This window comes from Octopus bimaculoides, chromosome 4, assembly GCF_001194135.2.
Source record: "Octopus bimaculoides isolate UCB-OBI-ISO-001 chromosome 4, ASM119413v2, whole genome shotgun sequence".
NCBI classification, from domain to species: Eukaryota; Metazoa; Mollusca; class Cephalopoda; order Octopoda; family Octopodidae; genus Octopus; species Octopus bimaculoides.
The window spans coordinates 2,789,720-2,799,444 of NC_068984.1; the positions used below are offsets into that span (position 1 = coordinate 2,789,720).

Below are 9,725 nucleotides of genomic sequence, written 5' to 3' on the forward strand. Positions count from 1 at the left end.
TATATATATATATACATATACATATACATGAGTGTATATGTATACTTATATTGTATGTATGTATGTGCGTGCGGTGTGTATACACACACACACACAAACACACAATGAAAGCAATATTTTTTCATCTCTGACTCAGACTTTTGGCTAATTTTGGAATTATTGTTGTGCAGTTGCTTTTGTTGTAATTGTTCTTACCTCTGTTAATGTTGTTATTATTGTTGTTGTTGTTGTTGTTGTTGTTGTTGTTGAACTGTTGCTTTCGGTGTCATTGTTAATGCCTGATTCTTTTTGTATTGTTTTTATTTTGAATGTTATAACGGTTTCTGCTGTTGATGTTGTGTTGTAATTGTTATATAAATTGTTATTGTTGTCACTGTTACTATGGTAATGCTGTTGTTGCTGTTGTTGTCTTGATATGATGTTTAATTAAACTACTGCTAATTTTGTTGTTGTTGATCTTTCCATAATCAACACATGTGACCCGGATATAACAAATATCAAACTACCGTGTTCTAAACTTGGCTGGAGCCAATGAGGGAGCAGTGCATTAATACTACTCAGTCTGCTAGACATACTAACCAGATCTTCTTTATATTCCGCCTTACTCTCTGAAAAATGAAGTCTATTTTGTATTTGCTGTGGGAGATGGAATTTGTAACATTTCGGAAAAAGGACTTTTATTCGGAGAAAAATAATGCTGAATTCAAATGTCTGAAGAATACACACACACGCACACACACACACACACACACACACACACACACACACACACACACACACACACACACACACACACACACACACACACACATATATATATATATATATAGTGTAGATATCGCATCATAACCGCGGAATCAATCTATATTCGCGTTCTGAAAAGGTTTACTTAAACCAGTAAATTGAAACGATCGTAAATGTTACCTTCATCTCTGCTTCTCCCTTCTTTGTTATCTAATTAATTAAACACATAACAGCGAAAACCACGAGTTTCCCAATGTTACTATATCCATTTTCTTCTCCTACACACACACACACACACACACACACACACACACACACACACACACACACACACATATATATATATATATATATATATATATATATATATATATATATATATATATAATACAAATAATAAATGAGTATATGCATATATACATACATGTATGTACATACCTACATGTATATATATAGCAATATTTATATGCCAACAGAATGTTGCAGTCCTATAAAAGACGATATTACTGTTGTTTTGGCCCCAGGAGAATACCTTTTTCAGCTGACACAGCTTGCGTCCGCATACCATTTGCAAGGGAGATTATCCCTCCCATATCTAATCTTACGTGATACTCACAGACCTGGCTTTCTGGATGAGACAGCCAGAAGCTAGTGACGAAAGCTCTCTCCACTTGCAAATACTATATATTTTTTAAGCGACACACAGTCGTCGCTGATCTTGTATAGAGAAAAACAACTTGTTTTTAATCTGTGAGCGAGAGAAATAGCCAGCTGGAAAAGATGTTTTCCTGGGGCTAAAACCATAGTTACATCGTACTTTATAGGACTGTCACATTCTGTTGGCATATAAACATTACTATTCGGTATTGTTACTGTATTTCTCACGCTCAGAGATTTAAAACAAATTATATATAATATATATATATATATATATATATATATATATATGAAAAATGTCTTGTAAATTCACCAACGACAAATGTGAAACGTTTAATGTATATTGAGTGGACAATCAGACGAAAGAGAGACGCTGAAGGTCCCTAATTTTTCATCAGTTATCAACTAGATGGTATTACTCAGTTTCGTATATATACATGACTCCTTAAACATGTCCAAACTTACGCGGATGAAGGACAATTCATAATAACGGAACCCTAAGATATAAAAGATTCACGGAAAACAACCTCTCGTCAGCTGCTTAACAGTTATTCCTATGGGTTCGACACCTTGGCTCTAATATCTAATTCAATGGTGTTAATAGCGTTAGAAACATAAACGCTTCCTGGGAATCAATAGGCAAGAAGCAAGAGCGAAATATTAGTGTGATTTGCCGTTTACGCCCAACACCTGCGTATTATTATGATAACTTCATCGGATATAATCAAAATCATATTAATTTATAGTAATGAAACTAGAAATTAAAAAGTAGTATCTATTAAACGAAGAAGCTACTCTCAACACAAGGCGTTGATATCTCAAAATTATGAAATAGAATTAGCGAACTAAACGTATTGAGCAAGATTTACTGAACCATTAATCCATAACATAGAAAATAATAACAGCTTAAGGAAACGCAAAGCTAGAACTTCAAAGACATTGATTAATTAACGCTTAATTAACTAATGGCTGAGCTGTTTCGCATTTTATAACACTTTCTTCACATGAAAACACGCCAAAAAACGAACCGGGTGTAAACTAACAGAACAATATTCCTTTTAACCAGCGTCCAGGAACCATGTGCAAAGAGAAAGACTAACAAAGATATAGTCTATATATCTAGTTGTACCAGTTGGGTACTAGGGTCGATTACATCGACCCTAGTATTCAACTGGTACATATTTTTTCAACCCCGAAATGCATGAAAGACAAAGTCAACTTCTGCGGAATTTGAACTCTGAGATATGTATCCGTGTGTGTGTGTGTTTGTCCTTGTGTCAGTGTTTGTTCCCTACCACCGTTTGACAACCGGCATAGGTGTGTTTACGTCCACGGAACTTAGCGGTTTGGTCAAAGAGACCGACAGAATAAGTACCAACTTCAAAGAATATAAGAACTGGGAGCGTTTCATTTGATTAAAAAACAAATTCTTCAAAGGCGGTGCCCCAGAATGGCCGCAGTCTAATGACAGAAATAAGTAAAAGAAACATAACTATAGAACTAGACATAGAAGCAAAGATATGTGTATACACAATGTGTGTGTGTGTGTGTGTGTGTGTGTGTGTGTGTGTGTGTGCGTGTGTATACAGTGAGAGAGAGAGAGAGAGAGTGAAAGAAAGAGCGAGAGAGAGAGATGTAGAGTAAAACTTCTATATCTAATATACAGAACTAAATAGTGAATGTCTGTATTTTTTCTTTAGCTTTTGTAATCAAGGCTGACTACTAATGAGTAATTAACAACACCTCTAAATATTTTGCACACTTTTATGCAGTGAAAGCTTTCACCTAATTCTTACCAAGTTTCCGATCGCAATCATTGCAATTGATCAGTGGTTCACCAATTCACCATTTTCTCCATAAATTATCAATGTCATATTGACCAGTCACAAAGTTCCAGACTTTTGAAAGACAATGGTTTATGGTGTAAGTGGCTGCCTTAAAGCATTACCAGCGTTAAGTGAGGGAGAGAGAGTTTTCTTCATCGATTAATCAATGACAGAGAGGAAGGATGTGATTGAGTTGTGTTTAGATGTTTCCCAATGTTTTTACTTGCAGTAAATAAAATATTCATTGGTTTACCACTAATAAATCAATAACAGAAATAGGGAGAGAAAAAGTACAAAGAAACGGGAATTATTTGTGTGTGGTGGCAAAGCAAAGCAAAATTTTGGTTTTAAGAAAGAGAATAATAGCAGCGTATAATGGTAGTTGAGAAGAGAATTGGTAGGACGAATGGGGAAATGTCTTGAAGTATTCGTCGTTTATTTTGAAATGAAGAAGGGAAGTCTCGACGGTCCTTTTTGGAATCTTTAAGAATGAAAAGGACTCCAAAGGTGAAGATAGCAACAGAATAGACTCGGCTAAAGTGATACAAGGTCTAAGTGGAAGTGTTAAAAGGGGGCAACGATTAACTCCCTTTAAATTCTGATACCAAGCCACAACGTTCTCAACTTCCGGTATCGATGAAATGAATACAAGTTAATTAATAACCGGCATATTGCGTAATGGTTAAGAGCGCGGGCTACTAACACCAAGATTTCAAGTTCGATTCCAGGCAGTGGCGTGAATAATGATAATAATAATAATAATAACATCGAAAAATACGTTAAGAATGAGAACCCAATTTAGAAATTTCCCCCAAGACACCTGATGAAGGCTGGAGGGTATATCAGCCGAAAACAAGATGAGGACAAATATCCGTCAAATGTAAATAATGTAAATAATGTACAAGTTAATTAAATTGATTACACCCTCCTCCAATATCTGTGACCTTGTGTTTATATTTGATATTAATAATATTAAGTGCAAGTAATCGAATTTACCAGTCACGTGACTGGGAACGTGTGAGATTCCTGCTTTTCCCTCATGTTTTATCAATATCAATGATTTATTGCAAACGAGGAATCGAAGTTGGATTTTTGGATTCAGTGCACCGAAAATTTACCAAAACTGCTTCCTCTACATTTTCCTAAACACGTGACGGATTTGACGAGTTGGGGAATTTGAAGATTTTGAGGAAGAGAGGTCGCTAGAAGTCGAAGAGTTAAATTCTTATGAGAAGCACTGCTTCTGATTTCGTAAGTCGCCATATTGGAGACGGTTCCAGAAACATTTCATATTTCAGGTCTTAGGTGTCTGAGGAATATCTTCGAAGGAAACTTGGTAGAGTGAAGAAGGTAGGTGACAAGAGGGTAAGGGGCATCAATGATGCTTGCAGCCAGATTAAAAAAAAAAAGGAAACCTAAGACTCAGAAACGGATCACTGAACCCAAACGATGTGTCGCAATATTTCAAACGTGTCTGGCGTCATTCAGTCTCTCTCTCTCTCTCTCTCTCTCCTTTTTCTCCTCTCTCTCCCTTTTCTGTTTCTTCTCTATTTCCCTCCGGATGTTCAATTTACATTTTTCAAAGCTAATTGCATCATTTTTCATCACTACCATCGTTATAGTTATCATCATCATCGTCGTCGTCGTCGTCGTCATCATCATCATCATCATCATCATCATCATCATCATCATCATCATCATTATCCTAATAACAAAAATAATAATGCTGCTGCTGATGATGATGATGATAACCACGTTCATCATAAAACCACCAACAATAGGCAATCATTGCAATTGTTATTGTTTCAGTTGCTGTTGTTGTTGTTACTATTATTATTAATGTTATTATTATTGTTGTTGTTGTTGTTATTATTATTATTGTTATTATTATTATTATTATTATTATTGTTATTATTATTACTATTATTATTATTATTATTATTATTATTATTATTATTATTGTTGTTGTTGTTGTTGTTGTTGTTATCATCATCATCATCATCATCATCATCATCATCATCATCATCATCATCATCATCATCATCATTATTATTATTATTATTATTATTATTAGTAGTAGTAGTAGTATTATCATTATTATTATTGTTATTACTGCTGTTATTATTATCAACATTATTATATGCAGCCGTAGAATCCCTAGTTTTATTAGTATAATCCTTGCTACGTATGTCTATCTCAGCGAGCGCTTATGTATGCGTATGTGCGTATGCGCGCGTGTTGCCTGCAATATTCTCTTCTAACTACTAACCCTTCAAATCAGCAGTGATTCACAAGGGTTTCGTTTTGACCTTACGCCGTCGGTGATCGCAATTTTCAGTTTAAAGTAATTTTTCATTTTTTTTTCTTTAGTTTGTTCCCAGAAGATATAGAATCTGGTTGTTAAATCGAAGCCTTGCTAAATGATTAATATTTTATAGCCAACAACAACAACAACAACAGTTAGAATATTCTCAATGAAACTGATTTTGCCATATATGGTGGTAGCCATATTAAGTGGTAAAATACAGTGTTTCTCAGCCATTGTTTTGCCTCGGAACCCCTGTGTTTCTTTTTTCACTCTACAAAACCCTCCTAGCCATTCGATGTCTAAAAACATCTCTATTATAGTTTTATAAACTAAATATTATTAAAAATTACATTAAAAAATAGTTATTAAATATTTTGTGCATTATAGAAGTATAAAGAATTTACTGCAGATAAATTTTATCAGCAAAATCTTGTATGGAGCTCCAACGGTTAGGGTTGACCTTGGTTGAGAACCACAGGTCTAATGCATTGCCTGTCCAATATAAGGAGTTCGAAGCTGTGGTTTTCTTTTTCAGCATTATCGCTCTGACTCTCATATTTCTCATCCAGAGGTTCCATCAATCATTAAAGAGTTTGTACTCTAACAAGCAGTGGATAATCTCATCAGCCTTTAATCCCCTTTCCAATTTAATATTTCATAATTCCTTTCATAATACCAATAATTCCCTCATTCATTTCTTAAATCAAGGATCTTTGCTAAATTCTCCAATGATTATCGCTCAATCAATGGTGACATTTAATTAAACTACAACCTAAGCTGTATTTAAGCATTGAAATCACACATTACCACCTCCCTTTTCACGAACGACTTTTCAGTTACCAGATCTGAACGACTCCTCACTATCTCACTCTATGTGCGCATGCGTGTCTGTGTACTTTAAGATTCGCGTCGCGGTTTACACAAACAGTTTGCTTGAATAAAACGATCGGCAAAATGAAGTCCGTGTCATGAAAATCTTTACGACGCATTTGGCTCTAATCTCAGTATTGCGTCCTCAAATCATTAAATGTTCCATTAATATTCATAAACTTTCTTTAAAATAAGTACATGTAAGTACACACACACATACATATATACACACACATACACAGGAATGGATAGTTCAAAACATGACTGCATGAGTTCCAAGAGAGCGGTTTAGTACCAAATACGAAGTTCGTTACATAACATATTAGACAACATTGTTTTGCTAATGTTAATTTCTACAGATATTCTATAGAAATTTTAGCTAGCACTAATTTTTGTTACAACGTTTCTTATCGAGACGTCAGATGTAAACAAACAATGAGATCGAAGACAAAATTGGGTAATGAATGTACATACCATATTTCGGGGATTTTTGCCCCTTCTTCAGCACCCATCTAACTCACTGTTGCCTTCGAACACATTGCTTATATGACCACCACATACAGCGCTGTTAAATTGATATACCAATTTACATATTAGATACATCCCTGGAATTGGTATGTAAGCGTTAAAGATTTGTAGGTATGTGGTACTTCGTTATGCAAACATAATGTACTATACTATACACTATACAATTTACAAACACATATAGTATATTGTGTTTGCATAACGTAGTAGCACGTACCTACAAATCTTTAGTATTACACAACATTCATAGACTCGCATTGTTACGTGACCACTCCGTTTCATCAGGTGGTATTCGGCCACATATTTTGGTGACACACCATGAATCAATGAAGAAAGAGATATTTATAACGAAATATGATAGAATGAAAGCTTTTTCAAAGTAGGATGGAAATATTAAACACTATTTACATTTGACGGATATTTGTCCTCATCTTCTTTGTTGTTAACACAACGTTTTGGCTGATATACCCTCCAAGCCTTCATCAGGTGTCTTGGGGAAATTTAGAACCTGGGTTCTCATTCCTATGGTTCGAAATATTCCCAAGACACCTGATGAAGGCTGGAAGGTATATCAACTGAAACGTTGTGTTAACAACAAACAAGATGAAGACAAATATCCGTCAAATATAAATAATATAAATAATGTACATAATTCCTCATTTCTTAAATATAGAACTGGAAATATTAAACTTGAAGACCGGTCATACTGTAAGATTCCAAAGGCGACTAAAATAATGTAGATGTATTTTATGGGGGAACAGTCAACAGAACATATTCAGTTCATGTGTAGAATTTTCTTGTCGAAAGATTGAGATGATTTTTTTTTTGTATCGTCCAATCATGGTTGCACTCATTACAGTGCCTTGCAAAAATCTAAACACCCCCTTGAAAACTGAATGTATTTTGTTTATTTTGATAGGAACAATTAATATTTTAAACTCCAATAATTTGTTTTAATAAGCAGAGCTATCACACTTTTATTTAATACACAAAATACATTTGAAACATTTAAACTGATTCTTAAGCAAAGATAAAGTCTACACCCCGTTTGGAATGTCTTCAGCTAATACTTTGTGGCTGATCCTTGCTGCGTCAATTACAGCCTGCAGACGCCTCGGGTAGCCTTCCATGAGCTTGCTGCAGTGGTCTGCTGACAGTTTTCGCCATTTTTCATGGCAGAACTTCTCGAGCTGTGTCAGATTGGATGGGGAACGTCGGTGCACAGCCAGCTTTAGCTCTCGCCATAAATTTTCTATAGGATTGAGGTCTGGAGACTGGCTGGGCCACTCCAAAACTGTGATTTTCTTGCTAGCAAACCAAGCTTTAGTGCTTTTTGACACATGCTTGTTGAAACTTGAAATTGCGACCCAAGTGCAGAGCTCTAGCAGACTTCAGCAGGTTTGCCTCCAATATTTCTTGGTACTTGACACTGTCCATGATATCTTGGATGGGTATCAACTCTCCAGGCCCTGCAGCTGAAAAAAACAGCCCCCAAAGCATGATCGAGCCACCGCCATGCTTTACAGTGTGGACGGTGTAACGAGGTTGGTGAGCAGTGCCTTTTTTCGGCCAAACGTAGCATTTCGTGTTTTTTCCAAATAACTCGACTTTGATCTCATCTGACCACAAAATCTCTCGCCACATAGTCATGGAATCATTAATGTGACTTTTGGCAAAGTTTAGCCTAGCTTGCTTGTGTATAGGCTTCAGAAGGGGCTTTTTTCTAGCTACCCTTCCCTTGAAGGCCAGACCGGTGCAATACCCCGGAAATTGTAGATGCATGGACGTCTGTCCCAGCACTGGAAACTGAAGCTTTCAAGTCTTCCAGTGTTGCACTAGGGCTGGAGGTTGCCTCCCGGACCAGTTTTGACTTTGCTCTTCTGGTAAGTTTGCTCAGTCTCCCAGATCTTGGTAAGGTAGCAGTGGTTTTCTGCACTAACCACTTCTTAACTACAGTTTTAACAGTGCTTAGGGGGAAATTCTAAAGTTTTTGCAATCTTTTGATAGCCATTATTTTCATTGTACTTTTGAATAAGGCTTTTAAGTTCCTGAGACAGAGGCTTGCTCATTTTCTTTCCCGAGTTGGACACCTTGTGTTTACAGTCAGAGTCCAAAGCCCAACATACCAAAAAACCATGTGGTGAATGATTTTATGTGCAGTTAAATCACCTTATATAGCAAAATAACAGACTGACCAAGTTTGTTTGTTATGGTAGAACGCACAAGTCACTTTTGATTGTTTGGGATTGTATACATCAATGACAAACTACATGATAACACAGTATAATATCTGGTGGGTGTAGACTTCTGCAAAGACAATTTTCTAAGTTATGATTTTAAGAATCAGTGTGAAATTTTTTAAATGTGATTTTTATATCAAAGGAAAGTGTGATGGATCTGTTTATTATTTAACAATCATTGGAATTGAAGAAATGTGTTGTTCCCTGTTAAATTATACAAAATATATAAATTTTCAAAGTGGGTGTAGACTTTTGCAAGGCACTGTAACTTACAAATGAAATTCTTAGAAATTGTCTTTTCGATATATTAAGGATTGTTACGATACAGAGAAGATTAGCATGGCCCCTGCGCAAAGAGGACATGCACATATATGGGAGTGCGTTTATATATTTATATATATATAGATGTGTGTATACATACAGACACGCACGCACACACACACACGCACACATATATGTACATATGAATGTATATATAAATATATATGTATAAATGTATGTGTGTGTATATATATATATACGTACCTATATATATATATATATATATATATATAT

At 35.4% G+C, this 9,725-nt stretch overlaps 1 protein-coding gene and 1 non-coding gene across 3 annotated transcripts in view; both read left to right on the forward strand.

The window, feature by feature from the left end:
- The window catches only part of LOC106870014 (serine-rich adhesin for platelets), a 462,526-nt gene that overhangs the window by 43,942 nt on the left and 408,859 nt on the right, over positions 1 to 9,725 (forward strand). The gene's annotated exons all lie outside the window — the stretch shown is intronic.
- On the forward strand, positions 9,457 to 9,563 carry LOC128247721 (U6 spliceosomal RNA). The gene has a single exon (XR_008264086.1). It is a non-coding gene; the product is annotated as a U6 spliceosomal RNA (small nuclear RNA).